Raw genomic sequence first — 17,911 nt, 5'->3', positions numbered from 1 at the left:
ACTTGTGAAGCAGTCTTCAGTCTCCCACTGTTGTGCCCTTCTGATAGACCAGAGTTTAAATACAGTGCAACATCCAGCTCTTTAGGAAGACCACAGCAAATGGATCCGGATGAGGCTAACCAGTGGCTGAAGGGTCCATGGTTACATCAGCATGAAATGTCCAATAGGCACTTTTGTCATCCCACCCACTACTGGTCATCTGACCTTGCCTCCAACATAATGGATGACAAAGCATAATAGATTTCATACACCTTGTGGCTGTGATTGATTAATATGTTAGCTTAAATCTCTTCCTGTTTTTTTAAAGGCAGGGATGAAGTGCCTTTTCACGACAGCATGACAGCAAAATGCCAGAAATTTGAAAGGTTCACAGCCTAGGAAGGAGAAAGGCCATAGCTCAGTCATAGAATACACAGGTTGAATAGACGAAGGGTCCTCTTGAATCTCCAGTTTCTCTGGGAAAGGATGAAATAAAGGCTTGAATCTAAAACTTCGAAAAGCATGGCTTTGCAGTATCTGATTGGCCAGTGAGAAGAACAGAATGGTGAACTATATGGACTGTTGATCTCATCCTGCTCTATGCTGTCACCAGGATTCATAGACATGCACACATAGGAAAAATATAGGATAAATTAGCAGTGAAAGGGCTGCTCTTTAGTTGCCAGATGCTGCTATGACCTTCAGTCCTCACTGAGAGAGCCTTTTCTTACCCCTGATCCCAGGAGGGATGAACTTGTTTTGAATCAGATGACCTCACACTTTAGATACCATTTAAAGAGAGAGTTTATTTAACAGGTGGGTTTATTCATATTTTTGCCCCTCTTGGGTCAGACAAGACCACTCTCATTAGCATTGCTCCAGTCTCAGATAATTCTGGGAATGATCCCAAGTTTGGGATCCAATGTTATTGGCTACATTTTATATCCCAGAGTGAGGTTGTGCAAAGAGCTGGCTATGCTTGCCAGAGAGTTACATGTTTTGAAAAGGGAAGCATGTTGCTAGACATGCAGCCATTGAAATATATTTCCAAATAATAAAGGGATCAGATCTGGAAAAGATAGAACAGGAAGTCCCCCCTTCTTGTATATCATATTGACACTGCATTTTGCATGGGATAGAATTGGATTTTTTGGTTCCAGGACTTTGGTCTGGAGCATTCTAGGATCTGTGCAGTGCTAGGACAAAGAAATGAGTGGGGCCAGGGTAAAAACTAACATGATCTATTTTTTTCAAATGTAATTAGAATTAAATTTAATTAACTACAGCTACTTTGATTGTTCTTCATGTGCCACATATTTTTCCCCTCTTTTGCCACTTTAAAAATTTAAAGCTGTATCCAAAGTTTTGGTAGGGCAGCAAGTTGTAGCCAGCAGGGATGGTAATGCAGGAGGCATGCCAATATTTCTACACAATACTCCTATTGTGTTTCCCACTTGTTTAAAACAATCTGTGATTAAAAGGAGTTGGGTCAATTATTTTGTGACAAAACTCCAGAATGCACACATGCAATCATTCTCTTTTGTTGAAGATAAAGGTTGGCCGGTGGAAGAAATGGATCTAAGGGCACAAACAAAGGAGACTAGTGGCTCATGACAGCCTAGCCCTATAAAAGGGAATTTAGAAGCATGATTTAAACTGGAGAAGAGAGAGGAATGCTGGATTTAAAGCATTTGGCACCCTCAGAGAGACCCAGAGAACTCAACTTCAATGGTTCAGAGTCCCTTGGCCAGCTGAAAAGGAAAAAGGATGTTCAACAACAACATTCAAATATAAAAGCAATCCTGGTCTTGTAACCTCTTGAATTCATCCTCTATTACCCTAATAAATACCTACTCTCTGTATCATGCTTTTCTCTCTACCTTCTTTTAATAAATCAGAGAAGCAGGAGTTTCCCCTTCTCCAGGAAGAAAGATTTCCAACTTGTTTTGCTGCATATCGAGCATTGCAGCAGCAGAAAAATAGCCTGTGTTTGTCATGGGGCACATCCCTGTCTCTTGCACTCCATCATCTGCAGCCCAGTACTAGTGGGGGTGCCCTTATTTCTGTCTTTACATTTTAATAAGAGTGAGGGAGATCTGCTCTGTTGAATCATGGAGTGATGAATATGTTTAGAGGGGAAAGGTTTCAGGAAAGTTTGCAACAAGGGCAAACACATGGACTGCAGAGAGAGGGGATCAAGGGGAGATTGTGGACTGGGTTTAAGACACAGTCACAATGACTGGCAAACTGAATTGATCATGGTATGCTCATTGTTCCCCTCCCATGAGACAATATGGAGAGACATGCTTCTTTATTATATCAGGCTGCAGTGAAAAGTGAAGCGGGGTCCAGCAGTGAGGCCAGATCCATCAGGCTCCTCCCTCCATCAGGTAACAGAGGAGCAAGTGATTGGAAAGCAGGACCAGGACCAGGACCAGGACGTCACCTCTGCTGAAACTTAGGAATCTTTGGCTCTTGTTTCCGTGAACTGTTGCTGATTTGCTTAGACGTTATAAAGAACTTGATAACTTAGTCTGATTTGACTGTTTTCCTCTTTCCTCTTTTTTTCCTTTTTATGTCATGCTGTATCTTTGATACTGAAGAGCCTAGGGACAACAGCTATCTTATTGTTTATCTGTGTATGCCTTCGAGGAAACCTTTTATTTTGGATGAAAAGAATGATCATAATGAGGAACTCACATCTCCGCCATGCTTTTGGAAGACACTGTTTAGTTAAGGTGACAGCAATCAATGTACATGATTTTAAAAGGACATTGGGTAAATTCATGGAGGATTACATTCTCAGTTGCTATTAGTCTTGATTGCTGTTTACTTCTTCCTTGATTATAGGCAGCAGACCTAAATATCACTCACTTGTCCTCCTTGTAAGCTTCCTAAATGCACATTGTTGACTAACTATTGGCTTGATCCAGTAGGATACTTCATATGTTCTTCTGAATTTCATGCAATTCCCAGTTTTAGTCCTGGTAACTTCAGTTAAAAGAATCATAGCATTTGACTGAAGAAAAAAGAGACTTATATATGTGAGCTGCTGCAAGTCAAAGTTGGGATAACTATACTAAATAAGCAAAAACTGATTTTGGATAAGATCAAGTTCAGTGTTCCTTGTGACCCTCTCCTTGCTATGCATGACATCAAGAACTCTTTCTTCTTGTCCATGTTCAAAAATTGCCCCTTTTTTAATCCGGGGAAGATCATGAGCTTCTGGCCTCTTTTCTTTCGTGCATTGCCATTGACACCAAAATAGTCTGCTATTTTGGATGGATACATTGGGCTGTATGTATGTCTGGATACAAGTAAAAGAAAGGCAAAGTAGCATCTGCATAATGTCTTAAAGTTTGATCCTAGTTTGATATAGTTGAAAGCAGGCCTTGTAAAACACATTTTGTCATGCATAAAGCATGAGACAGAAAACATATTGTGGTGCACTGAATTGCAGTTCAGAAGATGAGTAGGAAAGTTGTCTCAAGGTGCACAAGGACTCATGACTTTGTTCAGATAGGACTAAGAAGACAAATATGTCTTGTAGGCCATCTTTTCCTTCTGCTGCATACAATTTCACACATTGAAATCTCTTGTTAACCATTGTTTTGGAACTGTTGCCTGGATACTGCAAGGTCTGGCTTCAGTTGGGCCAGTTAATTTGACATTAAACTTTAAAAATACCAGATGCATGGCAGTGCTGAGACAGGCTTGCTAGATGAAAACCATCTCATTGGTAGACAGTTGCATTAAATTGAGACTAAAGGCACAAACACTTTGGCAACCGGTGCTCCCTAGCCAAGTTTTATTGCATACTGGCTAAAAACCAAACTTCATTAAAAAGTGAATGCTGATGTTTTTTATATGTACAAATAGGGTTTGCATTTTCTATGACCAGCCAAACTGAACTTTCTTCTCAAGACCTGGAGGAATCTGGGGGCACAATGAACAGAATGACTAATATGTCGGCTAAACAATCTGCCAATTCTTATCAGGTATAATTGCATGTAGAAATTGTGCAAAAAAAATTTCTACACTAAGCAGAAAACTGCTGGTTGAGTTACAGAACTTTTGAGTTACAGTTTTTAATTGTAGATAATAACCTGGTTAACACTTCGTGTTAAATGTGGTTTGTTTTATATTATTTATTGAATGTACCAAAATTAGCTGGACCCATGCAACATGATAAGCCATAATCTCCTACGTAAAATAAAGCCAAGCCTCCCTCAAGTCAAACTTCATGGACACATCCATGTAGTTTTCTTAGCAAACAGTATAGAAGTGTTACCTTTCAGGGTTTTTGCTTTGTTTTGTTTTTAATTACTAATACCCTGGAATTCTCTGGTGGTCTCCCATCCAAGTACTAATGAGAGGCTTGCTTAGCTTCCAAACCCAGATTATCGTAGCCAGTTACTGAGAATGCTATGACTAAACTGCCATGAGAACTCAACATTCTGAGTCCATTCGAGAGCAAAGCTTCTCCAACTCGGCACCCTCCAGAGGTTTTGGGGTTGCAACACCCAGCATTCCCACCCAGCATGGCCAAAGAAATTCTAAGGGTAGAGCCCGAGCACTAAGAAAGTTTGCTCTACAGCTAATTTGCATGGACCAAAAGGGCTTTTTGGCTTGTCTCCTCTAAATGTTATCTGATTTCACCCTCTCTGAGACCACACAGAACAAAGGAAGTGAGACTCATAGTTAGTCACACAGGCGGTTTCTGGATCTGCATCCAGGGCAGGAATTGTTCATCCTTGCTCTATTTCCTTCTGCATCATGCCACTTCTGTAAGTAAGGAGATTTTTTAAAAAACAGGTTGACTGCTAATGAAAAGAAAAGAAAGGTTTAAAAAGAAACCCTTAAATTTATTTCAAAAAAGAACTTGGGTGCAGCTAAAATAACTCTTTGGAATAACTCTTTGGAACTGGTTTATGTATGATTATAACTGTGCAATTCGTCACTCTCAAAAGCTTAAATGTTCCTGTGAGAGAAGATAACTAGCTTAAATAAGGGGATGTGATTTCGGTAATCTTCACAACTACAACTGCCTGCGATTGTGCCTCAGAAGGCAGTAATTTACAAGGGAAAATCCAGCACACTAGGACTGCTGTGGTAATTCCCAGGCTGACCTCAGAGTAATATGCTTCAGATAAGAATATAACACAGAGACCATTTCTGATTACTCTAAAATGCTTAGAAAGTTAAAATTGAGAAGTTGTTTGATTTGTTTGTTGTAATAGTAATGTTACACACAAACATATCCCTCTGACATTTTCCCTAAGATTTATTTTCAAGGTCAGCCTGGAGAAGAATGAAGCAATATAACTCTTCTCTCATTTTCCTGTAACAGCAAAAATTGTCAGAAGACTTTTTTTAACCTGTGAAACCGAAGTATATACTGTAAAGTATATGGGTAAAAACTTCATTAACCATAAAGCTGAGATTTAAATTGCATTATTTTAAACACAAAAATTTCCCTGCTTGAAAACGTACTAGCTGAGGGAACTCTAATTTCCTTCAACATGTTAACAGAATGTCTAGAATCTGGCAAATATAATTTTTATTTTCAGGAGACATGTTTATACTTTATTACTATTTCTGTAGAATAATCCCAAACATGTCTTTCTATTCTAGTAGCAGAAAACTTTCGATTTTCCTTTCATGGACGTGGCTTCCCAAGAGATATTAGCAAGGCTTTTGAGGCATTTCCGCTTAACTAAGGACAATATACAATTGCATTTCTTCAGAGTTCCAAGAAAAGGAGGAGGAGGAAAAAGTATAACTCCTTTGAAAGAAAGATGGATGAAGCAATGGAAAAAAGTAAGAAAAATACCAGATGGAGAAGAGGGGTTGGAATGAGAAGTAAAGGCCAGTGAAGAAATGTTGTTGCTGCTGTTGTTAGTTGCCATTGAGTCATTTACGACTCATGGCGACCCTACGTATAACAGAACGAAATGCTGTTCCGTCTTGCACCATATGCCTGACTGTTCCAAGTGAAGAGATAAGAATGGCAAAAGACTTTATCAATTCTTTTACAATATGCCTGATAACTCTATTTTGGTTTAATTTTGGTGATTGTTATTAAATAATTTAATTACTGAGATTAATAGTTTTCTTGGATTAGCTCTAACACGGTGGTTAGAGCTACAGCAAACCACAATGATGCCAAAATGACATGTGTGTTATGACATCGCCATGCAAGTGGCACCATTACATACTTGCATCCAGACGTGTGTCACAAGTATGTAATGGTGTCATTTGCATGGTGATGCCACAGATGATGTTTAGTCATCCCCCTCCCCACTAAAGTGCATGACCTAACAGTGTAGTTATTTTTTTTCCTCCTTTTTATTTATTAATTTTTCAAGATATAATTAAGACACATAATGCAGAATATAAGACCGACATAATACAAGTCTAAAAAAGAAACAGGAAAGGTTAAAACGGTGTAGGAATAAGCAAAAAAGCATATTGTGAGAGATTAACTTTTATGTACTTTTATGCCTGTGCTAACAGTGTACAGTAGTTCTAATCCTATGGGTGTACAGTTATGGATACTCTTTCCCTAGCTTTTAACAGAAATATTAATAACCACAAAAACTCTTACAGTCTTCTTGATTTATTCACAAAAATAAAATGCAATTCTTCAGTGTTCTGAGAAGATATCCTTAGCTTGCCAAGAATTATTGACACAGGGAAAGCAGAGCAGAGGAAAGCAGAAAGAAAAATTAGATTTGGGGGTTGCTGGAAAACAAAAACAAAAACAGAAGTCCTTGCATAGATTTTTTTTTTAAGCTATTAGTTCTGAAACTATAAATTGCTATTCAATAGTCGGAAATACTAAGAATACAAATGTAAGTAAGTAAAGTTTATTGTAACAACAGGTCATAACATAAGAATGCAATAAAATACAATAAAATATAATAAAATCAAACAGTAAAATGATGAAATTATAACATAAAATAATAAAAGTATTAAATATAAAAAAGGTTACAACAAAATAGAGCCAGAGCTACAACTAAGAACTTAGATCTTTCTTCTTAAGTTTAAGCAAGAGCAGAGCAAAAGTAGCAACTTGGTTGCTAACCGTTGGAAACACATCTGCAAGAAGATAGATCAGTTTTTCGAGGTCACAGCCCTTGAGTTCATCTGCCATTAATGATTTGGCCCTGATCTTGTTGTAAATGGGGCAGTGGAGGACATAATGGATAACATCCTCCACTTGACCAACACTACAAGGTCAGAGGCATTGTTCAACAGGGAGCTTACAAAATCTCCCTTCGAGATATGCAGAGGGCATGGTCTGCAGGCAAAGCGATGTTAAAGCCCTTCTCAGTGAAGAACTGGTTATGTTGACCAGGTACTGGGAGAGGCTGCTATGTTTTTATAATGATGATACCAGGATAAAAATTTGGATGATTTTATGGCATTTGCATCTTTATAAGCATCCCTTTCAAAAAGCCAATCTCTAATATTTTCTCTATTCCAAGATCTGAGTTCTCCCAAAGATGGTAGGGAATATTAAGAATACAAATGGTAGTTTAAAAAGTAGTAACAGAAAATAGTTGGGAAAGTTCATCAACCTTGGCATATTTTGTGGCCCTGGATCCACTTTAGCCCACTTCGAGTGTTCAGCTGAATATGCGGAGCCTTCAAACCGGTTACTGTAGGACTGTCCCCCCAGCACACCTCCTTCTTTAACTAAACCTTCATTCAGTCAGCTAGTCTGAAGGGGAGTTGTGTTTGCATTTCCCTGAACTTGAGTAGAATGATATACACAATCCAGGTTCCTAAAAAGCAGGTCATAGAAAAAGGGGTAAAAATGCAAACAGTTGTTTTTAGACTTCTGACTAACTGCAAGAAAGTTGGAGACAGAACAAGGTTGGAGTAGTATGTTTATCAGTTTCAAGCTCAATGCTTTCAGCACAAAATTTACTCTTAAAGTGTTGGTATTGATTATATAGTACCTTATGGTCTGGGGGTGAATTATTTGAATCAGCCTCCCCCCAAATTGGATGGCCTTCTCATGTATAGGCTTCAGTTCCCAGAATTTCTTAGCCACTATGGTCATTGCTGAGAATTTTGGGAGTTGATGTCCACACATCTGGATGATGCCTGACTTGGAGAAGGCTGAGTTGAAGGAATGCCTCTTCCCACACATTCTTCTCAAATCCTGAGGCTAACATCGAGACTTTTCTTTCCAAATCCTGAGACTAACATCAGAGTCATTTCAGACTGAGACTTTGTAGGTGATGACTTGGAAGTGGATCTTTTCAGTAATAGTCCTCAGCTCTGAATACTTTCCAGATAAGTCCACCTGGTTCCTACTCCATTATTTTTTGACTCTGTAGGGGGAAAAGTCATTTTTTTTCAGGTAGGCCTTTTATTATATTTGTATTTGTGCTACTATATGGTATTTTAAATAGCTTTACTTTATTGCATTTTTATTCTCTGTTGGTTTTAACTGCAAGATCTATGGTTAAGATGGAGGTGGTTGCCACTACAGTAGCAGCAAGGGAAGATGAAACAGACAAGTGGGGAGAGAGCATGCAGGTAGTGACAGAGCAATGGAGTCGGAAGAGAACTTGATGGCTGTAAGAGTTACTGAAAGTAGACTCTGACAACAACAGAAACTGCCTAAAAGAGGGAGGAGTAGGGAGTTCTGGGTGCCTGTACTGAGTTGCACGGAGGGCCTTTTTAGGCTGCACATGGCTCCTCTGCTGCAAATTGCCCAGATATGAAATTGATTTAAATGTTCTTAAAAGGAACACATAGGCTTAGGACTGGAAGGAGTGGAGTGCACTTCAGACTAGGCTTCCTACTCTCGATCAAAGGATCACATAATCCTGCTGTGAAGTATCTTTCATAACATCGAATGACAACAGGACTAATATTGTGCAACCAGCTCTGGTGCTCTTACTTTAAAAGGCATTGTCAAGTTAGATTCTTTTGATTTAGTGGCTGAACCACTTTGTTTGGAGCTAGTTAAAAACATTTGCTCCTTTCATAGATGGGCACTTTTACTTCCTTAAATTGTTTTATGATTAGGATAATTAGCCCTGATAAAACATAAACATTAATTTGGGATTTGTAGCTTTTTTTTCCCCTTGGGCGTTTAGGAGGAGTTGGGGGATCTTTTAAAAAAAACAAACGAGCCTGCCATTCCACAACCCATGAGATCTGCAAGCCATTCACAAGGCACTGTACCCTTAACTTGCTCTTGCTCCCTGTCATTCACAGCTGCAGGAGTCATAGCTGGCACCCAACTTCTCCAGTGATGAAGCAAAGCACAGGAGAAATGTACATGTTATGTGGAGGCATGAGTGGGATAAAGAAGTTAGTTTCTGGCTGCTGCAGAACAGCCACGTTTTTTGTTTGCTTGCATCATCTTACCACCAGCCACATGGGGTTTCCTCCATATGTTGTATCTCATAAGGTAGACTTCTGTGTTCAGTGTATTCCTCCCTCCCTTCTCCTACCAGAAAGATCCGGCTTGTCTGATGTCTTCCCACTCCTTGATTGGCAGAGAGACCCTCAGAGTGAGGTAGCCAAACCCAGTCCCCCTCCTCAGTCACCTCCTCCTTTCCTCCCCTCAGGAAAGTCCAGCCTCCCTTCCCATCTACCCTGACTAAGCCTCCACTGCTCCTGCCTGGAGAGCCCAGTGTTATTTCAGAAGCAGCTGCCACCAGAGAGTGCAAGAGCAGGCAGGAATTCCCAGTGGTCGTGTTGCTTGGTGTGAGAAGTCTTGGGGCACTGACTGTGTAGCCTGGCTAATGAGGCCTGATAATTGCCAGAAGACCTGCTGGGTTAGGCTGAGGCAAGCTACCATACCACTCTTCTTCCTGGAGAGCTTCCCATGTCCTTGTTATAGTAAAGGTAAAAGTTTCCCTTGACGTAAAGTCCAGTCGTGTCCGACTCTAGGGGGCGGTGCTCATCTCCGTTTCTAAGCCTTGGAGCCGGCGTTGTCATAGACACTTCCGGGTCATGTGGCCAGCATGACTCACGGAACGCCGTTACCTTCCCGCCGAAGCGGTACCAATTAATCTACTCACATTTGCATGTTTTCGAACTGCTTGGTGTGCAGGAGCTGGGACGAGCAACGGGAGCTCACCCCGCCGCACGGTTTCGAACCGCCGACCTTCCGATCAACAGCTCAGCGGTTTAACCCGCAGCGCCACCGCGTCCCTTGTCCTTGTTATAGATTGGTCTTATTGGGCAGCATCTTCAGTACCCACAGAGTATTATTACAGTCTGCAGAAAATGACATCAGGGTAGCATATAGCCCATGGACTACAAGTCTCAGACCTCTGGGTTTATGCCATCATTCTGAATCCTGACAGCAGAAACATTCCTTAACGAGATCTACCACAGATTGAAGCTTCACCTTCTCCAAAGCTAAGCTATGGTGCTGGCCTGATCATATCTGCTGAGGATAGTGAAGAAATCTAATGGATTTCAACATTAAGAGTTAAAGACTTTGATCTATTCTATACGAGGCACAATTTTCTTAGTGTGATATCTCCCAGATGGATTGGATTTCAGTTCCCGCAATTCCTAGTTATTGCACTTTAATGGATTTAATCTACCACATCTAGAGGCTGTGGAGAATGTTTTCTTTCTGGATGAAAACATTTGCCTCACAAGTCATGCCACAATGTGTTTCTCCAGTACTGCAGGAACCAGCCATTATTTTTCTGGAGTTTACATTACAAGTATGAGATGACACTGATCTCACTGCAAAGAAAACAAACCCACAAAACTATATGTATATGTATATGTATATCTATATGTATATGTATATGTATTCCCAGAGTGGTATATAAAACAGTTATGTCAGCATTTTGTCAAGCTGCATTATGAAAATATACATGCCTTCCTAAGAAGGATCCTTAGGCAAGAACTAAGGATTGTTTGAATATTTTTTTAAAACCTGGGATACTCTCACAGCTATTTATTTTATTTATTTATTAAAGAAACTTATATGGCCGCCCAATTCACTTAACGGTGACTACGGGCAGCTCACAAAAATAAAACCCCAAATACAAAACCCACTATACCCCCACCCCCAATATAAACACAGAGCATTCATAAATCAAAACCATACTGGAAGAGAACAAGCAGCAGATACCATTCCAAATGCATGTTGTGACAGGTTTTGCAAACACTCTTTAAGCAATTTGGAAGCCAAAAACCGCTTGGATAATTTGTGCACAAAACCCCCTTTTCTTGGTCTTCCAACTGATTCTCATCTCTATTCAACACATGTCTGTCTGTATGAGTATGAGTGTTTTCTCAATCTGGAGTGCACTCTTTTTACAGACATCATCATCCAGATTTTCATTCAGGTTGCTGCTACCACAAATGGGTTCAACATGGGTTAGCTCATGTTTAGGTATATTCTTAATCATGTGAGCTCTAGAATCAATGGGCAAGAGGGTTGTGAGAATCAGTTATTCTGGAAACAAATTAGACCCTCTACATATGGCTTGGATGAGAGAATCAGTGTGGTGAAATGAGGTCTTGCAATTCCTCACAAGTTTTCTTTCTCTGTGAAAGAGATTTGGTTTTTTCTACCTTATTCACAGGGCACCTGAGAATGCCTGTTGAATTTCTCTTGTCATTGGTGGTGATTTTGAACATTATTTATTGTTGGAGGTGGTGGATGGTATTATTAGTGGTATCCCTGTTTTCTGTTAAACATTTTTCCATCACTCAGAGGCCTGCTTGGCTGCTTATATTTCCCAAAGAAAAAGAAAATGCCAAGAGAAGCATTCTCTGATGAAATCTTTCCTATAGATTCATCAAAGTGCAAGAAATCAGGGAGGCTGGATGCAGATTGCTGGATGGGGAAATGCAGAATCACAAATTGCACACCATTCACACATCCCTCTTGGTTGCCTTTAAATGGAATAAGTGCAAGAACGTCACTTTCCATCTGTGAGCATTTCACTGAAATTCTCTTCTCCTTAGAAACAATTTCAAAAGCAAATTCCCTCTCATCTAATTGATCAGATTTGACAGAGATTCAACAGATTTTTAAATTAATTGTTTACACTACATTATGAAAAATACATGGAAGAGGTAGGAGACCTTGCAAATTGCTCTTGCTACCAGTGTCCATACATGTACCACTAACTTAAGTCTCAAATTTCCTTCTATTGCACAAAAAAGATCTGCGAAAGATTTCTATTTGCATTTTTTTTCACACAAACAAGTAGAAAAGTCTTTGAACAATCAGGCAAGTAGGTTTTCCAATCATGTGAAGGTTCATTTCATTTCAGGCAATCATGATAGAAACCATTACTCTCCATGTTGTATGGAGGGATCAGAGACATCAAAAGCTGGCATGAATGCCTCATCCTTCTTAAAAATATTCTCCTAATGATTCAATCATAAAGCAGTTGGCCATGCTAGTGGGAAATGGTGAGAGTTGATCTCAAATGTTTCTGGAAAGTTTCAAGTTGCAGAAAGTTGGCACAAGTCATGCAAACATAAAACAAAACTGATTTTTCAAAAATTATGAATGTAATCAGGAAAACCAGTGCAGAAGATTCCCCCTTACTCTAGCCATATTATTTTTCAATTTGAGAAAATTCAAGAATGCTTTGCTAATGCAAGTAGGCTAACATCTTCAGGCAGGTGGCAGGCTAAGATAACATGAAAAAAGCACAGGTCTAACCAATGTAGAATAGAGAGGAACAACCTTGACACAATTTTTTATTGATGCATCCTAGGATTGCAATTGCTTTTCTTGAACCTATAATCACACTGTTGGCTCATATTCACCTTGTAAGCCACCAAGACACCCTAATTCTTTTCTCATGTACTAATGCCCCGTATTGTTTCCCTCCCATTCTAAATTCAGGCTTATACACATGCCAGAAGGATGAAGATTAGTGCTGCTATGCTGAGAAAAATCAAAACTTTTTAAGAGAGTGTACTGATGCAAGTTCTGATCAAAAGAACACTGTTCACTATTCTGCATTAGCCAGATCACTCCAAGAATATTGTGTCTAATTCTGGGCACCACAATTTAGGAAGGACAGTGACAAACTGGAGAATCTGCAAAGGAGAATAACCAATTATTGGAACAGAGTGCTTCAAGACAAGGTTGTGCTTAAATAGAAGCTGGACTGCCTTTTTTTGGAGATATTGCCCTAGTGGATTCACGTAATGGGCAAGAGGTTGGAATAGATACTTCCAAGATCTTTCTAACCCCTACATTCAGTGATTCTAAGATCACAGGATTACATCAGAAGAATGCTGGCAAATGGGAGACTACAACATCTGGTTGACAGTGGAAATCTGAAACAAGCGGGCAAAGTTTGCCAACTATTGTGTGGCAATGCAGTCATTGTAGTGCAACCTGGAAGACAGCTGGTAGCTGTCCTGTTCAGACCATGCACCAAACAGTTTGCAATAAAACTCTTTATTAAGAACTATTTACAATCAGTAAGTCCTTAGAATAAAGAGACTGGAGTAATCAAGATTAAGCAACGTAGCAAGGCCACTCTAGGTATTAATCGGGAAGAAGGCTGGAACCAATTGGAACACCAGTACTGGAGACAGCAGATCTCTAATTGGAATCAATCTGGAACAACACGACACCAGAAGGCTGGCTCAAGGGATCTGGAGGCAAGGCTACGATCAACAAACAGGAATACACTGAATCTCGGGCATGAATTTGAACTCAGAACAAAGCTGGACTCAGCTGGAATCACTGGACTAGACTGGATCTCTGCAGAAGATGAACTGGAGCAAAGCTTGGAACTTGGCACTGGGCTGGACTTGGCTGGAAGCCCCGGACTGGACTGGATTCGCTGGACAGGAGACCTGGAACAAGGCTTGGAACTCAGAATACTGCTTGACTTGGCTGGAAGCCCTGGACTAGGTTGGATTCGCTGGACAGGAGACCTGGAACAAGACTGGGAACTTGAAACTCGGCTGGACTCAGCTGGAGGTACCGTGTGTGCCATGAACTCAGATCCTGAGCAAGGTGAGCGACAATCCCTGAATTCTGCAGGGATTTGTGAAGAGTGGTTACAATAAGCTGCTGATGGGCTGTGGTGTGGAAAACCCTCAGCTCAGTTGCATGGCTGAGAGAAATGGGATGCTAGGTGCTGGTTGCCGGGCTTGGGCAACGCCAATTCCTCAAGTACAGTGGGTGCGAAGTTTCCTCTCTCAGAAGTCAATCTGGGCGCTGCTTCCTCTTCGAGCTCAGATGCTGCTTCTGAAGCTGGAGTCTTCTTCTGATGCTGCAGATCCTGAGGAGCGGTTGTCTCCAGCAGCACGCTGTCTGCGCTGCTGCTTTTTATCCCATACCTTGTTGCGCTTGGAGTCTCTTGCAGCCAATTGGGCTGCCTTTTCCTCCGTGCACTTTTCAGCGCGTCTCTGGCGCACACTGATTGGCCTTTTCAAATCCTCCTCCAGATCTCACCCAATCAGCATCATGGATTCTTCCTGCTCTGCTGGGTCGTGCTGGAGTTTCGTTTCTCCAAATCCAGCATGATAAGTTTCTAATTCCTCCTCTGACTCAGAAAGTAAAGCCGAATCCGAGGAAGAGGCAGGACTGGTCCTGACAGTAGCCTCCATACTGCAGAGGTCAACAGAGTTCTCAGAGGCAGATCTTCTTAGTTGCTGCTCTCTATCTATCATCAGAGAAAGGTCCTTCAATATACTGGTGTAGGCTTTCACAGCTAATATCTGTTGGGCAGTGTTGAGCTTCAGGGTTTGGTGATCATGATCTAGACAAAAGATTTCCTGACATTTCACCAGCAAATGTGGCTGGCATCTCCAGAGGCAAGACAATCTGCTACACAGACCACAAGCAACTGAGCAGGGACTGACTGGACTCCTGTCTTTATAGTAAGGTGACCTGACTTCTGATTGGTCTTTAGCTGAGCTGTTTTCTGATTGGTGCATGTTGGTGAGGGCTGGTCTCTGATTGGTTCTTAGTCATTTTGGTGATGTTGGTTCCTGATTGGCCCTTTGTTCATGCCAGCTTCTGATTGGTCATTAATGGAGTGCTGATTCCTGATTGGTTCTTTGTTTGTGCTGGGTTCTGGTAGGTTAGTCTGAGCAGCTGAGTCCTGATTGGGTCCTTGTCCAGGCAGTTTTCTCATTTGCCCATTTTGGGGAGCTGGTTCTTGGTTGGTCCTGCTTTGGGGCAGGATCTTGGTGTGGCAAAGGGCAGGTAAGGAGGCTTTGTAACTTTCAGACTTTCTTCTTTTTTGTTGAAGCTGTTGGGATGTTTGTGAATCTCAATAGCCTCTCTGTGCAGGCTACATAATAGTTTGATGTTGTTGACAGCACTTGTGTGCCCTTGAATTGAATTTCATAATCATTATGGTGCAGTGCATGTTCCGCTACTGATGATGTTTTGGGCTCTCATGTTCCTTCAGTCAGGTGTGGAAACTGCATTTTGTGGTACCAATATATACCTGTCCACAGCTACAGGTGTTGCTATAGACCCTGGATGCTGTGAGCTGATCTCTGCTGTCCTTGGATAATCAAATGATTTCCTGGATTTTCTTAGTCAGCCTGTAGATGGCTTTAGGTTTGTGCTTTCCTAATAGTTTTAGGAAATTATTATTAGGAAATGTATATTTTTATATAAATTATTAGGAAAGCACAAACTTACAGGCTGACTATTATCTGTTGTCTGGACCATGGTACTAAACCCACAACACTGCCCCAAGGTCCTTCACATTTGAAAAGATGCTTTATTTGCTGAGAGAGTCCCCCCATAGGGGAGAGATGGGCAGTGAATAAATTTATAAAATAAATAAATAAATAAATTTTGTTCTGCCATCAGACAAAATTAATTACTAAAACTAATAGGCATTTGATGGCTGACGAAACAATAGCTGGTGACTCTTTAGGGCTCATTTAATGGTCAGGAATGACAAGGCTGGCAGGGTTGACAGTGTCACAAGCAGGGAGCCAGCAATGAGTAAGGCCCATCATGTATGCTCATGGTCTAATTGCTTTTATATTCAGAGACCCAAGTAGGACCTGCTACTCAGAGTGTGGGCAGGCATCTCTTGAAGTTAAATCTGAATCTGTTTTTGTAAATTCCTCTCTTTCTAATGTATACGTCTAGGAATGCATGTAATGGCCATTTTGAATTGTTATAGAGTACAAGACAGTGGTGTTTTCTAATGTGCCTTTTAATCAAAATAACTCCTTCACTTTTAAAAAGTTCAGGAAAGGTAATTGCAGAATGGCAGTGGACAACTGACAAAGGATGAAAGTGCAGTGGCACATTAGCAATAATGTTGGCCCTTGAGAACAAAGGGACATATTTTTCATCCATGGAATTATGATGCCTGGGATATGAGTTTACACTTTATAAGCAATGATGCCTGCTTAATGTCTGTACCAACTGTCTTTCACCCCTATAACACAATCAGTTACAATGATGAAACTAAGGTGTATGGTTTATTTCTATGTGTCACTATGTATACTGATGGCTGATCTGTCTGAATGCCAAGCTTCCAGGAATTCTAGTGTTTTTGGCTTTAGCTTGGGCTAGGATGCTCACAGTTTCCCAGTTGAAACTATGGTTGAGTCTGTTCATGTGTTGTGAGATTAAGGAGTTTTCATTGTGTCTTCTGACTGCTAGCTGGTGTTCATGAATGTGCTCTGCTAGTCTTCTGCCTGTCTGTCCTACATAGTGGCTGTTACGCTCTTATAAATAAACTATATTTACAAACCATTCAAAAGAGACAATAAAAAAGCTAAGAAGGAAACAAAAAGACCAGAACGCGTCCTCTCCAGCAGCCAACACCCAGATAAGCAGGGATTAATACCAGACAAACAATCAAGCAGAAAACAATACCCTAATCAAGGAACTACCAAGGAGAAAACCACACCCCCACCAACCCTGATAGGGCAAGCCACTGTATATAAACAGGCAGCAAACCGCATACTCACCAGCACTGATGATGTTGCCTAGTCGGGCAATGAAATGTCTGCAAGCAAACAACCAAACTCAGAGAGCACCAAGGGCACTCCACATCTTCTTTGGTTTGCTGGACCAATCAGCAAAACAACTAAGAAGTTTCTTCATTTGTCTTTGGGCAGGCCCCCATGCAAAGTTGGTGGACTGTGTTCAGCTTCATAAGCGATCGTTTGATTGAGCTAAAAGCAACCAAACAGAATGTAGTGGAGCCTCCCATCTCTAGTAAAGAGGGTTCAAACACGAATTTATTGCTAATTGCTCTGCAAACAACATGAAATCAATCATTGATACCTCATTTTTTGCTAAGTAACCTCAGTAACAAATCTGCTTCTTTTGCTCTCAGTAACAAATCTGCTGTCCCTGGAATTTCTACCTAGCATGGAAATTCTGAAAGCTATAGTCCAAACATATCTGGAAGTTGAGGGAAGCTGTGTACATGTATCTTGCATAGTCCTCCAGTCTATATACATACGGACATTTCAAACATACAGACATTTCAAAAGGAAAAAAAAATGCTTTTGAAATTACTGCAGAGTATATGATACAGAAAGATTTGCTGAAGGTCTTTGTATCTCTTAGTGCTTCCAGACAGCAACTATGAATTAAAAAGCACTGTCTGTCTATACTATATGTTTCCCCTTAATAGAATTTGATGGGTGGGAGGAAGACAGAGGAAATGCAAAGCTTTTAAGAGGAAGACAATGGCATTTGGGCTTCCATGAAATTCTGTTAATGAGGCTGATTGATTGCACAGTAAAGGTTAAAACTGAAAGCCTGCTACTATAAGACCAGAAATAAATCAATCGTCTCTCCAAAGAAAGGAGCCCAGAAATGAACCAGATGAACATCCCACCTCCCAATATACTGTAAGTGTATATTTGGGTGAGTATGTGTGAATAGGCACACACTAGCCTAATCATGCAGCATTATTGGGGAAGGCTTCTTACAAAAGCCTTTTATTGTACAATG

Source organism: Candoia aspera, chromosome 3, assembly GCF_035149785.1.
Source record: "Candoia aspera isolate rCanAsp1 chromosome 3, rCanAsp1.hap2, whole genome shotgun sequence".
Lineage (NCBI taxonomy): Eukaryota > Metazoa > Chordata > Lepidosauria > Squamata > Boidae > Candoia > Candoia aspera.
This window is presented reverse-complemented; position numbering follows the sequence as displayed.